The sequence below is a fragment of the Mesoplodon mirus genome, assembly GCF_964341445.2.
Source record: "Mesoplodon mirus genome assembly, chromosome: 3".
NCBI lineage: Eukaryota > Metazoa > Chordata > Mammalia > Artiodactyla > Ziphiidae > Mesoplodon > Mesoplodon mirus.
Genome location: NC_138978.1, coordinates 37,133,654 through 37,150,998, shown reverse-complemented (window position 1 = coordinate 37,150,998; position 17,345 = coordinate 37,133,654). Strand labels below are relative to the sequence as shown.

Genomic DNA, 17,345 nt, shown 5'->3' with positions numbered 1-17,345 from the left:
TTCTCTTAAATTTAAAACAGTGTCAATATACATGATTACATGCCTTTCTTAATGCTTATTTGTGATTTTGCTATTCACTGCTAGTCAGATTAGCCGGTGGTTTGTCCGTGTTGTTTGTCTCAGAGAACTAATTTCTTTTGTTGTGGTTGCTGTACTTTTCTCATTCATTCATTTTTGTTTTCAGCTTTATTCATTTCTTCCTTCTAGATTTTTCTGGTTTATTTTATTCTTTTTCAGCTTCTTAGGTTAGATGCTTAATTCATTTAGTTTCAATCTTTCTTCTTTTATCATAAAAGCATTTAAGGTTTGTATTTTCCTCTAAATGCAGCTTTGGTTATATTCCACAGGTTTTTAAAGTAGGATTCTCAATGTTGTACATTTATAAATATTCTACAGTTTCAGTTTTGCTGTCCTCTTTGACTCAAGTTTATTTAGAAAAGCATTTTTAAGTTGTCCTGTGCACAGTTTCTTTTTTTTGGGGGGGGGGGTTGGTTGGTTGGTTTCTTTGCTCCCTGTTAGTTTCCAATTCTATTGTATTGAGAACTGAGCCTGTGATATCCATGTTGGAATTTGAGATTTTCTTCTTGTCTACTACAAAGACATTTGACATGAATGTTTTGTTTCTTGAGTATAAATGAAGTTAAGCTTACTATCTTCAAATCCTCTATATTTTTCTTATATAAGGTTACATGTACCATCAAATTTTGAGTAATGAGCTCAAGATCTCAAGATGTTTCCTGGGTTTTTGGTTTGTTTTGCCTTCTTCTTGTGGTCCTAAGAATGTGTTATTTCATATACTTTATGGTTCTGTTGTCCAGGGTGACGGTAAAGGTTCATGATTTTTGTGTCTTCTTGGAGAAACAGACTCATTAGCAATATAAAATGCCCCATTTATTCTAACAGTTTTGCATTTTGACTGATATTAATATTGACTTTCCTGCATCCTTTTTGTTACCATTTTGCCTATTGATGTCTCTTTGCCATTTCTTTGATTTCAACCTTTATCAATTTGTGTGTTACTTCCAAACAGCATATGGCTGGATTTTTTTCCCCAATCTAATCTGTCCTAGAGTAATTTCATTTACTCACATTCTTGTATTTATGATATGTTTGGTCTTACTTTCATCATCTTACTTTATGTCTTTTGTTTGTTATACTTTTTCCTTTCTTGTTTTCTTTTCCCTTTCCTAACTCTTGCTGAATAATTGAATTTCTTTGCTCCCCCCAACAGTGTTTTAAAAGGTCCGTATCTTATTTTTCTTCAGAAATGGTTACCCTTAAATAAAAAATAAAACCCATACTTCTCTGTCAATGTCAAGAATCAAATGGTATCTGATTTCCAACAAGATGAGACCATTATTATCAACATCTGTTTAGATTTGACTGTGCGTTTTTCTACTCTTAGTGTTCATCATTGTTTCCTGTGTATCCTGTCTTGACCTTTCTTGAATTACTTATTCTGATACAGTTTTTATTTTGTTGGAGTAATTCCTGGAGTAATTTTTTTTTAAGAAAAGATAAGTGGGTGGCGTACTATTTTTAGTGCTTCTCTGTTTGGCTTTGAGACTTGGCTGAGTAAGGGATCTGAGGGCTTTAACCGTTTTTCCTCAGAGCTCTGTAGTCTTGGCTTTGTTGCCCTCTAGCAGTTAATGATGCAGATGTCAAGTGCAAAGTCAATTTGATTCTCAAAATTTGTATAGAGACTGTCAGAGAGGAAGCTGAGTTTATTGCTCACTGGGTAAGGGGGAACTTCACCTCCATGGAGCCTTGGCATATCTGGGGGAGCGAGGCAAGGTCAGGATTTGTTGAGGATTGGAAGTCTTTAAAATGGGTATGTCAGCATGGGGGTTGACTAGGACTGTGTAAGAAATACAATACAGCAGTCGCGGACAGGTAGAAACAGTGAGGAGGAATTTTGAGGCAAGACAAGGGATTCAAAAAGCTTATGGAGCCTTCAGCACATTTCAGTAATGAGCAGTCAAGCCATTTGCCAGGGCTAGAGTCTCATGGAAGCACTAAGTAATACTCATGAAGACAGTAAGGTGTGTGGGCAGGTGGTTTCTGTCCCCCCCCACCACCACGCTGGTCTCTCTGGCACCTGAAGGATTCACTCATTATCCTTGGATTTCAGGAATTCCATCCCTCCTGCCCTGCCCCAGCTCTGCTGCCTCTGTGTGAGTTTCCTGGGTGTTTGGCAGGTGGGCCTTTCCCTTGCCGATGTTGGGTGAGGCTGGCTGAGCTCTGATTAGACTCTCTGTCCCTCCCACTTGTCTGCTTTTCCTCAGACTTGCTGGCCAGCTGGTGCTACTATGGATCTGTTCTTACTTGTACATTTCTCTTTTCATTTCAGTGGTGTCTGGGGGAGAAGAGGTAGACAGATGGGCCCAGTTTGCCATATAGAACCTTAAGTGTGTGTAACATTCCTGGTGACCCCAATGCAGGTGTGTCCGCCGGGCTCTCCCACCTGCCACCAGAGGCCGGAGTGGCATTTAGCTTACGCTGAATGAAAGAGAGGAGAGCCGTGGCTCACTCCTCCCACCTCATCCCATCTTCTCCTCTGGCCACACCCCTGGGCCTGACCACATTACCTCACTGATTAAAACGGTTTGGTGACCTCACTCCCCTACGAGATCAAGTCCAGACTATCTCATATACCAAATTCTTTTTTTAATACTTTTTAAAATAGATTTATTTATTTTTATTTATTTATTTTTGGCTGCGTTGGGTCTTCATTGCTGCGCACAGGCTTCCTCTAGTTGCGGCGAGCGGGGGCTACTCTTCGTTGTGGTACGTGGGCTTCTCATTGCGGTGGCTTCTCTTGTTGCAGAGCACGGGCTCTAGGTGCACGGGCTTCAGTAGTTGTGGCACACAGGCTCAGTAGTTGTGGCTCGTGGGCTCTAGAGCTCAGGCTCAGTAGTCGTGGCGCATGAGCTTAGTTGCTCTGCGGCATGTGGGATCTTCCCAGACCAGGGCTCGAACCCGTGTCCCCTGCATTGGCAGGTGGACTCTTCACCACTGTGCCACCAGGGAAGCCCTATACCAAGTTCTTTCCCTGCCCAGCTCTTCCCTCATGAGCTATCACTGCCCGTTACCTCCAGCCATATGGACCGCGTGCAATTTCTCAAACCTTCGGTCAGTTTGGGATCTCCTGTCTATTTACACTGCTTCCTTTGTTTGAGATGCCCTCTCTCTTTCTCACACATTCAGACACCATCAGAATTGACTGCTCTTTTCTTTATGCCTTCACCATGTAGCAGCTTAAAACCAGCGATGCTGTAATGCATTCCTTTGATTTCTTGCCCCTCACCCATCCCCACCCCAACTGTGATCCCCGTGAAGGGAGGGAATAAACCTTTGTTGTCTTCTATCTCCAGGACCTACTACCCAGCCTGGCCCCAAGTAGGCACTGAATGCACATCTGTTAAATGAATGAACGGCCGAATTAGGTTCTAAAGAGAATTGTTCTGTGCTGTGTGTGACACACCATGCCTGGCTCTAGGGGTGGGGGGATGAGTCAGACCAACCTGCCCCAGGTGTAGGCTGTCTACCCAGGCTTTAAGACTCCTGGAGTCTCTGTGCACAGGGGGTACTGTTACTTACCCTAAGAGGCCAGCAGATGTGCTCTGGGCATTCTGGGGAAGCAGGACTTAAGTCCAGTTTGGCAGGAGCTGGGTGAGCCTTCTGAGGAAGGATGGGTAGGATTTGGCCAGGTAGACGTGGTTATGGGGGGGAGGGGAGTAGCATGTGAGCAAAGGCTCAGAGGTGGGAAATTGTAGACTATGTTTATAGAATAACATGTTCTGAGACATTGGTGTTTCTATACTCGGAGGGATAGAGCCAGCTGTTTTTATTAATAATTTGAGATCTGTTGGAGGGCATGAGGTCAGATCTGGAGATGATGGAAAAACATGGAGTGGTGAAAAGTTTGGGTGCCTTGGACGACAGAATTGGGAAATCATAGACAGGAGCCACAGAGCAAGTTCAACCATTCCGCTGTGTGGTGGTGCGATGCTGCCCTGGGGTGTGGGACAGGGCTGGCTGGATTTGAGAGCAGCAGGTATAGCAGGGAGGGGACAGCAGAGGGGCTTCGGTTAGCTGTGCATTTGTAGGAATCAGCCGTAGGATGTAGTTGCCAAAACATTAACTGTTCCAAGGCTGTGTCAATATAAAGCATGGTGCCCAAGAGAAGGAAGGTGACAGTGCCCCAGGCCTGCGTGCAGGTTACCCCAGACCTAGATCACTAGATGCACTGGAATAGTATCCATAGTATGACATGGGCTGAACCACGTGCCAGGCATGGGTCTAGGCCCTTTACATGTACTGAATCGTTAAAACCCTGGGAGGTACTTGCCATTCTTAGCCCCCCTCATCAGGCACAGCAAGGCTCAGCAACTTTCCAAAGCAGAGGTAATGAGGAGAAGGCCCAGGCTGGAACCCAGGTATCCCGGCCTTAGGTGCCCTGTTCTCAGCCACCACTCCACACCACCTCCAGCAGACATGCCAGAGTACAGCTCAAGGCAGCAGCGTGGATGTGACACGCCATGCTAGATTCAACTAGAACAGCTCAGGCTTTCTAGATCATGAAACATGTTCCTCTGTATTTTCTTGTTTGATTCTTACCACAGCCTGATAAGTTGATTATTAAAAACTGGTGCAGTAAACGTTGTTGCCTCCCTTGGCCCTGAATGCTCTGTTTTGTTTCATGGTTTGGGGAATACAATGCACACTTATGTCTATTATTGCATTAATTCTCACCCAGGCCCCAGTACGGGTCACTTTTGCAGGTTGTCTTGGTTTTTCTCTTGCCATGTAACAAATTACTCCCAACACCGCGGCTTGAAACAACCCTCCTTTGTTAGCTCACAGTCCTATAGGTCTGAAGTCGGGCACAGAGTGGCTGGGCTCTCTGCTCAGGGCTGAAATCAAGGTATCTGTAGGCTGAGTTCTCATCTGGAGGCTCGGGGGAAATGCCGCTTTTCCAGGCTCATTCAGTTGCTGGAATCCAGGGCCTAGGGGGTTGCAGGGAGTCAGCAGGGGGTTGCTCTCAGCTCCAAGAGGCTGCTCTCAGGTCCTTTCCACACGGCCCCCTCCACCTGCAAGTCAGCAAGTGCATGTCAAATCCTCCCCTTGATTCTAAGCCCTGTGACTTCCTCTTCTGTGACAAGCAGAGAGAAATCTGCTTTTAAAGGACTTTCTCAATTAGGTCAAGCCAGGGAATAATCTCCCTATTTTAAGGTCGAGTACGCCCTATAACAGAACCTAATTGTGAGAGTAAAATCATTATATTCACAGGCCTAAGGATCATGAGTGATGCATACACCAGGGGGGACAGGAAACCTAAGGGCCGTCTTAGAATTCTGCTTACTTACTGGTGAAAAAATAGCAGCTTATAGAAGTTAGGTGCCAGGTACAAGGTAGAATATGGTAGGTGCCAGGGCCACCACGCCACACCGTCTCCCCAGGGATCATGGGGCTCTGGCCTGGAACCAAGACAAGCAGCCTGGGAGGAGTTGGGGCCTGGGCTCCTGGGACCAGGCAGACACTGTTCTATGTCTGAAGAAGTTGACCAGACAAACTCTTTGACCATGTTTTTCGACCGTCCCCTGCAGGATTCGGGGTACGAACCCGGCAGCCTCAAACTAGTTCATGGAGGAGCCTCAAGCAACACTGGCCAGGAGAGCTCTCCCTTCCAGAGGGAAGAGCAGAGCGTGAGAGGAGGCAGCTGCTGCAGGAGTGGACATGAACGCTGGTTTTCAAAGAGAACAACGTTTTAGTTTTGGTCATCGAAAGTGGTGCCTTCAGCACAGGTAGGAAATGGGCGGTCAATGAATATGCTTGCTGGGGGTTCCATGGGGTCTTTCTTGCCTGAGCTTGCTAGAGTCCTTCCTCTTTAAAATGGATGATGATGGTGAGGATGATTGCCTTCCTTGAGCCTCTGTGAAAGTTGGACGTCCTCGGGACTTCCTTGGTGAGGAGTAGAAACCTTGAGGGCCAACACTCTTTCACTGCCCCACACTGTCTCCCCCAAAATGCAGTCCTGTCTCCCCAGTCCCTCAGTTTCCATTCTGTCCTTGGCAACAACACCGCTTAAGGAACCACGGCCTCCCTACATGCCACCCCCACCATGCCGTCCTGCTGGCCAGCTCCACCCACTGCTCTGTGCCCCACCTCTGCCTCCCAGGATGGCTCTTGCCTAAAGAGGCCCTGCCACCCCCTCCCTAGTTAGAACATCACAGTGGGTATTGAAGACAGAGCAACATCTTTCAGGGCCCTCCCGGCTATGAAGAAATGAAAGGATGTTGGGTTCTCAGCCCAGGCTGCATATTAGAATCACCTGGAGTTTTAAAACATTCCAATAGCAGGGCCCCATCTCCAGAGAGACTGCCTGAATGGCCCTGGGAGAGGGCCCCAGCATGGCTATATATATGCCCATTTAATTTGGTTTTAGCTCTTCAGGTATGAGTTGTGGTTTCAGGTTAGAAGTTCAGGCTGTGAGTCAGGTTAGGTGTGTGGTGGTAGAAGCTCTTTGGGTCAGGAATATGTCTTTGGATGTTTCGTCTGGCTGTGGAGTGCATCAGAATCACCCAGGGAGAAGGAGAGGGAGGAGGAGAGTGCCTCTTTTTAAAAAAAAAAAAATAGACTTCTTGGCCCACCCAGGCATGTTCTCTGAATCAGACTTTCAGGAGGTGGAGACACAGGCATCTGTGTTTTTATTCTGATGCAGCCAAGGTTTGGGTGCTCTGAGGCCTCTTTCTGGGGCCTCTGGAGATGCTTATCCTGTGTTTGGGTCTGTGGGCTCAGCTGTGAGTCCCAGCGGGTGCTTCCCAGCCTGGTGTGCTGTGAGCAGTGCTCATCCCCTTTCTCCAAGCAGAAGTGTTCTCCCTTACAGAGAGGAGGACGGGGACTCAGGCAGCCCTCAGAGACAGCACCTCTGTAGCTGTCTGAACTGTCCGGTGGCTGGGCCTGGGCCTCTGCCCACAGCTCTGCCGTACCACATGGACCCCCCTAGACCCAGGCCATGATCAGGGTTCTCCAGAGGAGGTGGAGGAATCATCCCCTGGACTCTGATGAAGAATGACTGGGCATTTAAGCCTCAGTTTGAGGGCATGTTTGATGTGGTACCTGATAGTGGAGGCTCTGGATCTTCCCAAGTTCAAATTCCAGTTCCAGCCTTTACTGCTTTGGGAGGGAGATTGCTTAGACTCTCTGCCTCATCTTTCTTCCTTGGAAAATGGGAGAGTCATGGCTCTTGCCTTACAGGGCTGCGGGCGAGATACAGGTGAGGCCCTGGGATGTTGCCAGACACCTAGCAAGGGCTCCCCAACATGAGCAGCCCTCTGACTCATGCAGGCAGGTCTACCACCACTCCGCCCTCCTCACTGCAGCCCTGTGACACGTCTGCCATACTGTGCCATCTGGTCCCGGTACATGAGTTCCTAAGAGAGAGGCAGGGTGAAGTTAAGGGCCGCTGCTGTGCGTGGGGCCTGGCGCTTTGCAGACAAGACTGAGTCCTGCAGAAACCACAGTGAGGCTGGTTCTGTTGCCTCTTTTGTACAGGAAACTGAGAACAGAGAGGTCCAGTAATTTAAAGACAGTCACACAGCTAGTAAGGAGCAGAACCTCTGGCTACAAAAGACCCAGTACTTTCTTCTCCACTAAGATGCTTCCGAAAGAAAGGCAGTAACAGCTTCAAGGAGGACTTCTCCCCCAAGAGTATCTACCTTTTAATAGAAATCAGTAGCACCATAATACAAACGAATGGGTCCCCCTTCTTCGGCATCCTGGGATACCTCATTGTACCTCGATTTAGCATTTGTCTCCTGTGCACGTATCACAGTTAGCTGTACATGGTCTCCTCCCCTATAGCAGTCTCAGGGCAGGGTCTGAATTTATTCAGCTAGGTGTGCAGTAGATACTTGAACTATGCTGAAAGTAGAAACTTCTGAGGGTTGCAAGCAGAGAAATTGGGACACTGTCATGGGGAATACAGATGGGGGAATCCTCCCCAGACCTGGCACTTGCCCTTCCCTACTTCACTCTCAAACTCTCTTTTTTATCCACGGGGGCCCTGGCAGCTGCATGGAAGCATCTGTAGGGGATGGGACCGGCCCAGAGGGAAATGAGCTGTCAGTTCCAGTGAGAAATCTGGTCCCCACCCCTTCCCGTGCTCCCTCTGGGGAATACAAGCATACCTGATTAATGGGGTGCTGACTCAGTGCTTCTGGAGTGTCCAGGCACTCAGGGCCCACTGCTGGCACAGCTTCCCCCAGCCACCAGTGGGGAGGCTGGAATATATGGCATCTGAATGAGGTGGAGGGCTCAGGCCCAGGCAGGCAGGGGTGCCAGGTAGGAGCTGGCCGCGTGCCGGTCTTCTGTGGCCTTGCAGAATCCCCCGTGCCAGGGGGGCCCATTAATACCATTTGAGGCTTGGGAACGGGTATATTGGAATTATTTGAGAGCAAGGAGTTGTGGAGTCATGGCCCCTTGCCTTTAGTACAGGCCTGGACTGGGGCTCTCTCCAGAATAAAGGTAATTTTTGAATAAGCGATTGGAGGATGAATCTAATTTGAAGATGGGTGTGAAAGCATTTTCTTAGCAGCAAAGCTTTCTGCTAGTAGTTTTCAAACGTTTATAGTTTTAGAAACCATTTTAAAAAGTCAAATCCTTCATAGAATGCGAAGTTAAAGTGGTAGTTTATTAACACAAATTTATTTTCTAAGTTTAAAATGTTAACATCTATTTATTATGAGAATCCATTAACAGAACAATGACTCAGCTTTGATGCATAAAACATTGAAAGCTCAGGGTCTAGATCAAGTGTCAGCAAACTACAGCCCGTGGGCCTAACCCAGGCTGCCACCTGATTTTTGTAAATGAAATTTTATTGGAACGCCGCTATGCCATTCGTTTAAACATTATTTATGGCCGCTTTCCCACTCTAATGGCAGAGTTGAGTAGTTGTGACAGAGACTGTCTGTCCCACAAAGCCAAAAATATTTACTATTTGGCCCTGTATAGAAAAAGTTTGCTGATCTCTGTTCTAGATGATCATTGTATCGGAATATCAGCTGTAACATCCAGGATTGCTTTGTCATTTTTGTTTTGTTTGGCTTGGTTGCACAATATTAAGAAAATTTTAAATAAGACAATGTGAATTGGTAACAGATTTCTCATAGCTGATCTTGCGGCCCAGGATGGTCTTCAGTTCAATGTTATGTAGACATTTAGGGAGGAGGAGAAGGGAATTCTGGTTTGCATCACTAACAGTGTCAATCATTTTCTTGGATTCCTTCTTATTACAGCACTCAGGAAGCACACAATCATTTATGATATCTTCATGATAATCCATGTAATCCGTTCTCATATCACTGAAAGCTTTAGCATGTACTTGTTTGTGTGGTTTTACAGAAGTGTGTATAGTCCTGAATTTTTAAAACAACAACATAAAGATGCCCAGTTAGAAGCTCCAGTCCTTCTAGTTGAAGACACATCTCAATACTGAAGTTCAAGATCCACCCAGGCCTTAGTCCAAGGTCTGTACAAACCAGGTTCCGCTGGCCGCCCCCGTTGGCTCGACTCCGTGTTACAGTGTGCCGTTGAACATGTTTGGAAGTTCAGGTCCGTTTTCCATAACAGTTTTATTAATAGGAGTCAAACTATATTTTTAGAATAAAATTCTCACATGACATTTGAAGAACCTCTGAAACACCTCTGCAGAACAGAGTTTGTAAACCGCCCCTTCAGCAAATATTAGTGGTTCTTGTTTCTGTGCTGAAGGATAACAGAGGAGCTAAGGATGCTGAGAGTTGGGGTTGGGAGGCAGAGGAGTAGGTAGTGAAAGACGGTGGAGGAGGGAAGTGAGGGGATGCTGTCCACGGTGGAGAGAGTCACGGGGCAGGGAGCGGCGGGTGGTCAGTAGTGGGAAAAGTACTTGGGAAACACAGAGAAGCCCCAGGAGCTCCTGCCAAAGCTGGAGGTGTCTCCTAACCGTTGTTGGTGACTTAAACACAGCCCTCCGGAGCTGCTCTAATAACTTCCAGCCATGGGCTTGGAAGAAGAGGTCCAGAAGATTAAAATATGCTCAAAGACATGGTGGGGGAGAGTGTGGAAGGCTCTTACAAATCGCTTCTAATCATCATGCCGAGGACCTCTGAGGACACTCAGATCCGGGCAGGGGAGGGGCGCAGGGGAGAGGGAGAGGGATGGCCGAGGGGTCCTCTGGGTCAGCATGCCATGCTGGTTTATGCAGGAGGAGGACACATGAGCATGTGCAGTGCTTGTGAGTGACCTGGATGGGGACAGATGTCAAGGCCCCAAGGAGATGGTGACTGGTGTTGGGCAGTGGCTTTGGGCATTCGAGGCAAAGCCCATACAGCCAGGAGTAAAACCCAGGAGTCCCGGCTCCCAGGCCCCCTGCCTTCCCCTCGGAGGGTGCAAGGAAGGGAGGGGCAGGCTGGTGCCTTCGGGAGGCTGTGGGCTGGAGAAGGTCTCTCGGGAATAAAAAAGCACAAGTTCTTTCTGAGGTTTTGCTGCTCACCCCATAGAAAAAGAACAGTGTTAGATTTTAAAAGGGTGACCTCATTTTTTTCTTATTTACATAGCCCTGTTTGTTTATATAGCCCTTTAGAAATAGCAAACGTGTGCTAAGCTTAGTGCTCCCCCCACCACCAGCGGCAGAGCCACTGTGTGGGGAGAAACACCTTTTCATCTAAGAGAGGGGCAGCCTTGTTTCCGAGGACAGATGGGAGCAAAACAGGACAGGTAGGAAGTTTCGCGGTTTTTCGTGTCGCTTTTCCAAAATAGCCACATGCCTGCCTCCCACTTCCTGCCTGGCTCGACTCAGGGTAGGTTTTCTCCTGCAGAGGACTTGTGTTCTGTGAATTCTCAGAGAAGCTTGAAGAGATCCATCAACAAGCAAACAGGCTCGACCCCGGAGACCTTGAGCTTGGCACTTTGTGTCCCGCCTCTGCTGCTTACCAGCTGTGTGACCTTGGGCAAGCTGCTTCACCTCTCTGTGCCTCATCTGTAAAATGGGGATAACAACACTACCTGCGGTGGCTGTGCAGATTAAATCAGGGAGTATGTGTGAAGGGCTTAGCCCAAGGCGGTCACACAGCAACTCTTAATAAATCTCTTAATCCACAACAGCGATTGTGATATGCATCCCCCACCTGGACAGTTAGTTATAGCAGCTTCCCAGCCACCTTCCCTTCCTGCCGGCGTGTCTGCTCCAGCCCATCCCTATGTTGGCCCAAAATAATAGATAAAGCACCAATCTGACCGTACTGTCTCTTCCTTAAAATCCACCCAGAGCTTTCAAAGCCTGTGGCCAGGATCCACGACACTTTCTTTCGAAATGGCCAGGTGTAAATCTTTTAAGCTTTGCCAGCCATACAGTCTCTTGCAGCTACTCACCTCCATCGTTGCTCCGTGAAAGCGACCATGGACAGTGTGTAGAAGAACTGGCATGCCTGTATTCCAGTAAAACTTCATGGACGAAAACAGGCAGCGGGCTGGACTTGCCAACCTCTGACCTAGAGACGAGTCCAACTCCTTAGCTCAGCATTCTTAGTCTAGCCGTTCCCATCATCTCCATCCCTCTTCCTCCTCCTCCCTGGCTCCTGGGGAACTCCTCACACTTTAATCCTTTGCACATTCTTTCTGGACTTTCCTCCCCTGCCTCCTGTGTGCCCCTCCCCCATGGCATTAGGAAGCTTTGCTCTGAGATTCTGTGGTCCCTTATCTTTACTCCTACTCTGTCTTTACAGTTAGAGCACCCCCAGGCAGGAACTCTGCCAACCTCCTATGACACTGCAGTGCATGTTTTGGTCTTTGTAGATGCTCAGTAAGTGTTTGTGATCAAACACAAAGATCTGCGAGAAGACGGTTGCCCTCAGGGAGCTTACCGGCTGGTTAGGAAGCTAGGATGTGAGCTGGTGAAAAGCCAGCCAGCAACCTAGGCAGGAAACGAGAGTGCATGGATGTGTCGGGATACCGATGACAAGTTGGAGGAAGGAGAAGGCATTTGAGTCGGACCTTACAGGATGGAAAAAAGACTCTCAGAGAGAGGGAGGTCAGGAAGGCTTTCTGTGCTGGGGAAATGGCAAGAGAAGAGCAGACTCAGTTCTGGGTTCAGCGTGATGAATGGACAGACCAGTAGGGTGAGGGTCTGATCAGGGGTTGGGTGGGTGGTGAGGGCGTTTGGACTTTATCCTGCAAGCCAGAATTTCTCTACGTGTGATCCACAGCTCCCTCCGCTCCAACAGAATTGCCTGGGGTGTTTCTTTAAAATGCAGTTTCTGGGGCTCTGTCTCAGACTGGAGGCTAGGAGCTGCAGGGGGTTACGGCCACGGTCTATAAGAAGCTGCAACATTGTTGGGGGTGATGATCATGAATATTCTTCAGATTGACGTCACCTGCAGGCATCACAGCCAGGCTGGGGAGAGTTGAGGTAGGGATGCTTGATCTTCTCCCAAAGCAGATGAGGACACCCAAGCTCAGACATGGCAAGTGACTTGCCCAAGGTCACACTGCAAATTACTTGCAGTTATGGGCCTGACTACTTCTGGAACAGGGCCTGGGGTGGTCCTGGAGATTCCACAGAGGGAGGAGGGACAGGCATGGTGTCTGTCCCAGTGCCCAGAACAGCCTGGTGCACACTGGTACTTGGTTAGCAAGTGCTGAACAAATGAGGGAATGGGTGGGGTGGGTGGATGGATGGATAGTATGAGGGCAGAGGAGAGTGGAGGTAGTTTTGAGATAGTTCTGATGTTGCAAGCCGGAAGGTTTAGAAGAATAGTGATACCAGAAGCATAGGAGAAGAAAAGATGAGTTTGGTGCTAAGCATATTGAATTTGAGAGGCCAGCAGGATGGCCAAGCCAAGAGGTTGGCAGCTGGAAAGGCAGAGTTGGGGAGTTCCGGGGACAAGGCGGGTGATGTGTGCAGCTGTGGAAGCTGCTAGTAAGACAAGGTGAGAAATGTAGAGAGAGACAAGTAGGGGATTAAGGACCAAAACCTGAGGAACGAGCGCAGGCATCCAGGAAAAAAAAGGTTCGGGTGAAAGAGTCAGAGAAGTGCTCAGAGGGCCGGGAGCGGAGTCGGGATGGGCCGGGGCAGACGGAGAAAAGAGAGATTTCACCAGCCAGTCACCTGGGTAACTCAGTTTGGGCCCCCTCTTTAGAACAGAACCAGCCAACCTCAAAGAAATTGTGCCATAGGTAAATAAAAATGTCAATCCAAATAAAACCAAAATCACGAGTTTCTGTTTGCTTGGGATTTGTGCTCCCTGCCGGCAGAACTGCAGGTGTGGGAGAGTGGGCGAATCCTGGACCCGCCTGTCCCACCTGTCAGGACAAGCCCTGCTGTTTTGTCTCTGCCCGGTTCTGGTTGGCATGCTTCCTGGGGATCACTCTGCCGCTTGGAGCCTTCGCCTTCCTCTCCTGTGCCTCACTTTCCCCCTTCCCTTCCACCTCTCTCGTTATTCGTCCAACAGATAGATATTTATTATTGGGAATAAAGCTCTGTGCAGAGGAACTCAGCTGAGGCCCCTAAACACAGTGGGGCCTATAAGTCACCCACTGGAGAGATTTTTTAAAAACAGAGAGAGATTCCTGAACTTGCAAATTCAAGTTGCCTAAAAGCAAGAAGGAGCCAGAGATTCCTGGGTCCTCACAGCCCCATCTGGGCCGCTTCTGTGCGGCTGCCTCTGTGAATGAGCCATTCTGGATCAACTCTGCCTGGGCTGGGTCGGGGAGACACTGAGGCCCAGGTGTCAGGGTGTTTCCCCCATAAGGCCCTAAAAATATAGCATCTGGGCCAGCTCTAGCTGGCCTCCCTGGAGCTTTCAGAGTCTCTCCTTTCATTGATTCTGCTTGTGCCACCAAACTTGTCCCCTCCCTCCACCCCTAACACACACACACACACACACACACACACACACACGCACGCTATGTCACAGTGACACCAGGACCTCCGTCACCATCATCCATCCTCAAAGGGGTAGATCACCTTTAAAATCAGCCCTGCCTGGACAGATGGTACCACGCACCGTTTTAAGTGACAAAACACACACATTCCTGCCTCCGAATATATTGTCACCTTATCACATATTGTTTTGTGAGATATTAAAGATATGAACATATTATCCATAAAATAAATATAAAGGTATCTTTTACTTATATAAAGTATGTAGTAGATGACAAGATGACATCAGGAAAGGAAAGGAATCAGGTGGTTAGGGTGGGCCCACCAGAGAAGTGGCATTTGAGCAAAGACCTGAGGGGTGAGAGAGTGAGCCCCGGGGCACCTGGGGAAGAGTGTCCGGGCAGAGGCGGGATCCTGCCAGGTGGGAACAGCAAGGAGGCCAGTGTGGCTGGAGGGGCAGGGGTGGGGGCGGAGGAGGAAGATGGTGGCAGAGGGTGAGTGTGTGCAGATAATTGAGAAGCCGCTGGAGGTCCAAGCCCTGGAGTGGCCTGATCTGCCGAATGTTCTGGAAAGCCCAGCCAGCTGTGTGTGGAGACCACACTGCAGGAAGCCAGGGCAGCATGGGAGGCTGGTGCCGGCATCAGGAAGCGATAATGTCGCAGACCAGGGTGGCAGCTGTGGCAAGTTGTTGGGTTCTGGGTATAGTCTGAAGGCAGAGCCGACATGATCCACGAGCAGACGGGATGTGTAGTGTAAGGGAAAGAGATTAGGGAGGAGAGCCCTGCCGGTACTCACATTTGCTCACTTTGCTCTCAGGCTAGTCAACCTCTCTAAGCCTCAGTTTCCTCATCTGGAAAATGGGGCAGTTGGATCGATAACTTCCCAGATCTCTTCTGGCTTGAAAACTCACCACTTCAGCTTAGGTCACTGGTGGCTGGCTTTAAGGATGTGGGGTGGAACTTGTGCTTTAAAAAGGGGGCTTAGGGCTTCCCTGGTGGCGCAGTGGTTGAGAGTCCGCCTGCCGATGCAGGGGACACGGGTTCGTGCCCCGGTCCGAGAAGATCCCACATGCCGCGGAGCGGCTGGGCCCGTGTGCCATGGCCGCTGAGCCTGCGTGTCCGGAGCCTGTGCTCCGCAACGGGAGAGGCCACAACAGTGAGGGGCCCGTGTACCGCAAAAAAATAAAAATAAAAATAATAAAAAAGGGGGCTTAGACTAGACACAACTGACAGAGAGAAAAGGGAGAGGAGCATTCCAAGCAGAGGGAACAGCAGGAGCACAGACTAGGGGGCAGGGTCAAGAGGCCCAAGAGCGATGCTGAGGAGCAGTGAGCAGACTCCATGGCTGGGGCCGAGGACCTCGGGAGGAGGATGCCGGGGGCTACAGGGATGGTCACACTACGCCCTTTGGAATAAACCAGCAGGTTCAGGGCCCGAGCATTTTTTGCAAATACTGAGGCCCTCAATTTTGAGCCTTTTCAGATGGATACACTCAGGCAGGAAGGAACAAGGCTTGGCTGCTGTCCGGGGAGAGTTAACCTCCTGGCCCGGCATTGCATAACCGCAAAGCCTGCTGAGTGCAAGGAGACTCTTCTGTGTGGCAGCCAGAGTGGCAAGCCTGGTGGCTCTGGGCTCTGGCACCGTCCCGCAGCGGAACAAACAGCCCTCCCTTCCTAGATAATGGCCCTCATTGAGCATTGTGTCCATGGCCAGCACCCAGCGCAGGGCAGCTTAGCCTGGGTAAGTTTCCTCTCTTGGCTGCTTAGCAAAATGTTTACACTAAGCCTTTCTAGTAAGACGGTTCCTACGAACCAGCAGGCGGAGAAGCTAGAGAAAAGTGCTCCCCAGCGACCCTGCTCCCGGCTCAGAGAAATGCTTTTGCACACCCCACGTGTGAACCTGGGTTGGTCATTGCCCTCCAGGACTCTTTTGTAAAATAAGGCATTGAGCTGGAAGATGCGTGAAGGTCTGTCCGGCTCCAAAATTATTGGCATTTTCTCTAAGTGAAGAATGAGTCCATTTTCTCATTGGGTGGGGATAGAATTAGTCTGTCCTTTAATATTTCACAAAGGGCCTTTTTCTCAGGAAGGCATGTGTGTGACTGGGGGGAGCTGAAGATAAGAACTCTGAACCCTACCGACTTGGATCTCTCCTACTACACCGTTGGCACCAGCAAAGACGCTGGCCCTCTGTGTGTGTGTCCTTCAATGGGGAGGAGGTCACCCCAGAGGATGCTGCACTTTAAGAGGTATCTGGACCAGCCGTAGGGGACACCAAACCATGTGGACAGAGGAACATTTGGGGAACCTGGAGTAGAGAGGACTGTCATCAACCATCCTAGGGGTCATCCTGGAGAAGAGGGGTCAGAGGTGCTCTGTGGGGTCCTCGGGACAGAATCAAAACCAGTGAGTGAAAATCGCATGGCTCATCCTTAGGAAGACGCCTGGAACAATAGGCCCCATAATACTCCAGCCCAAAACACACATACCCTTTGACCCATGGTCCCACTTCTGGGAATCCGGCCTATGGAACAATAGCACCAGTCCGTAAAGATATGTGTACAAAGGATGTTTATTGCAAAATTCCAGTGGCAAAAAAATTAGAAAAAAGTATGAAACTCAACAGTAGGGAAGGCTCAAAGGTATTATGTTCAACCCGTGGCCCATCATTCAGCTATTAAAAAAGAATGAGGGAATTCCCTGGCAGTCCAGTAGTTAGGACTCTGTGCTTTCACTGTTTCACTGCTGAGGGCCTGGGTTCAATCCCTGGTTGGGGAACTAAGATCCCGTAAGCCAAGGTGTGCGGCGTGGCCGAAAAAAAAAAAAAGAGAGAGAGAGAGAGACAACCCTGTGTCTGTTTAGAAAGGCAGTGGAGTGCAGTGGTTAGGAACACAGAGGCTGGAGGCAGACTGCCAGGGTTCAGATCCGGATCCCGCAAACTGTGTTACATGACTCTCTGACCATCAGTCTTCTCTTTGGTGAAGGAGGAATCATAACAGTGCCTGCCCTTTAGGCTTGATGCAGGTGCCTGGTATATAGGAACTGCTCAAAAAATGTTGGCCTTTGACCTAGAAAGATTGTCCGTGAGAAAAGCAAGGTATGGAGAAGTGTACACAGGGTGATTCCATTTTTACAAAAACAAAAAAATGCTTCCCCCACCCCACCTTGAAAAAAAAGAAGAGCAATTGCTGCCGCCCCAGGTCTTGAGTGGCCTCCTGAGAGCAGTCCCTAAGGGAGGCTTGCGTCGTGGAGAGGAGAGTGCACCAGTGCTCTGGAAGATCCCTTCCAACCCTGAGACTCTGAGACTTTGTAGGCCCATCTTGTCAATCTCAGTGTACATCCTAGCCTGGCATTTGACCCAACCAAATAGTCTGCTGTTCACAATATATATGCCAGGAAAGACTTGTCATTTTCACAGACAAG

General features: G+C 49.0%; 1 protein-coding gene across 2 annotated transcripts in view; it reads left to right on the top strand.

Annotated features, from left to right (window-relative positions):
* HIVEP3 (HIVEP zinc finger 3) overlaps nt 1–17,345 on the top strand; it is a 130,288-nt gene that overhangs the window by 25,224 nt on the left and 87,719 nt on the right. For both annotated transcript variants that reach the window (XM_082614036.1, XM_082614035.1), the window contains exon 2: nt 5,610–5,807. The gene's annotated coding sequence lies outside the window, so the exon portion shown is untranslated. The remainder of the gene's footprint in view (nt 1–5,609; nt 5,808–17,345) is intronic.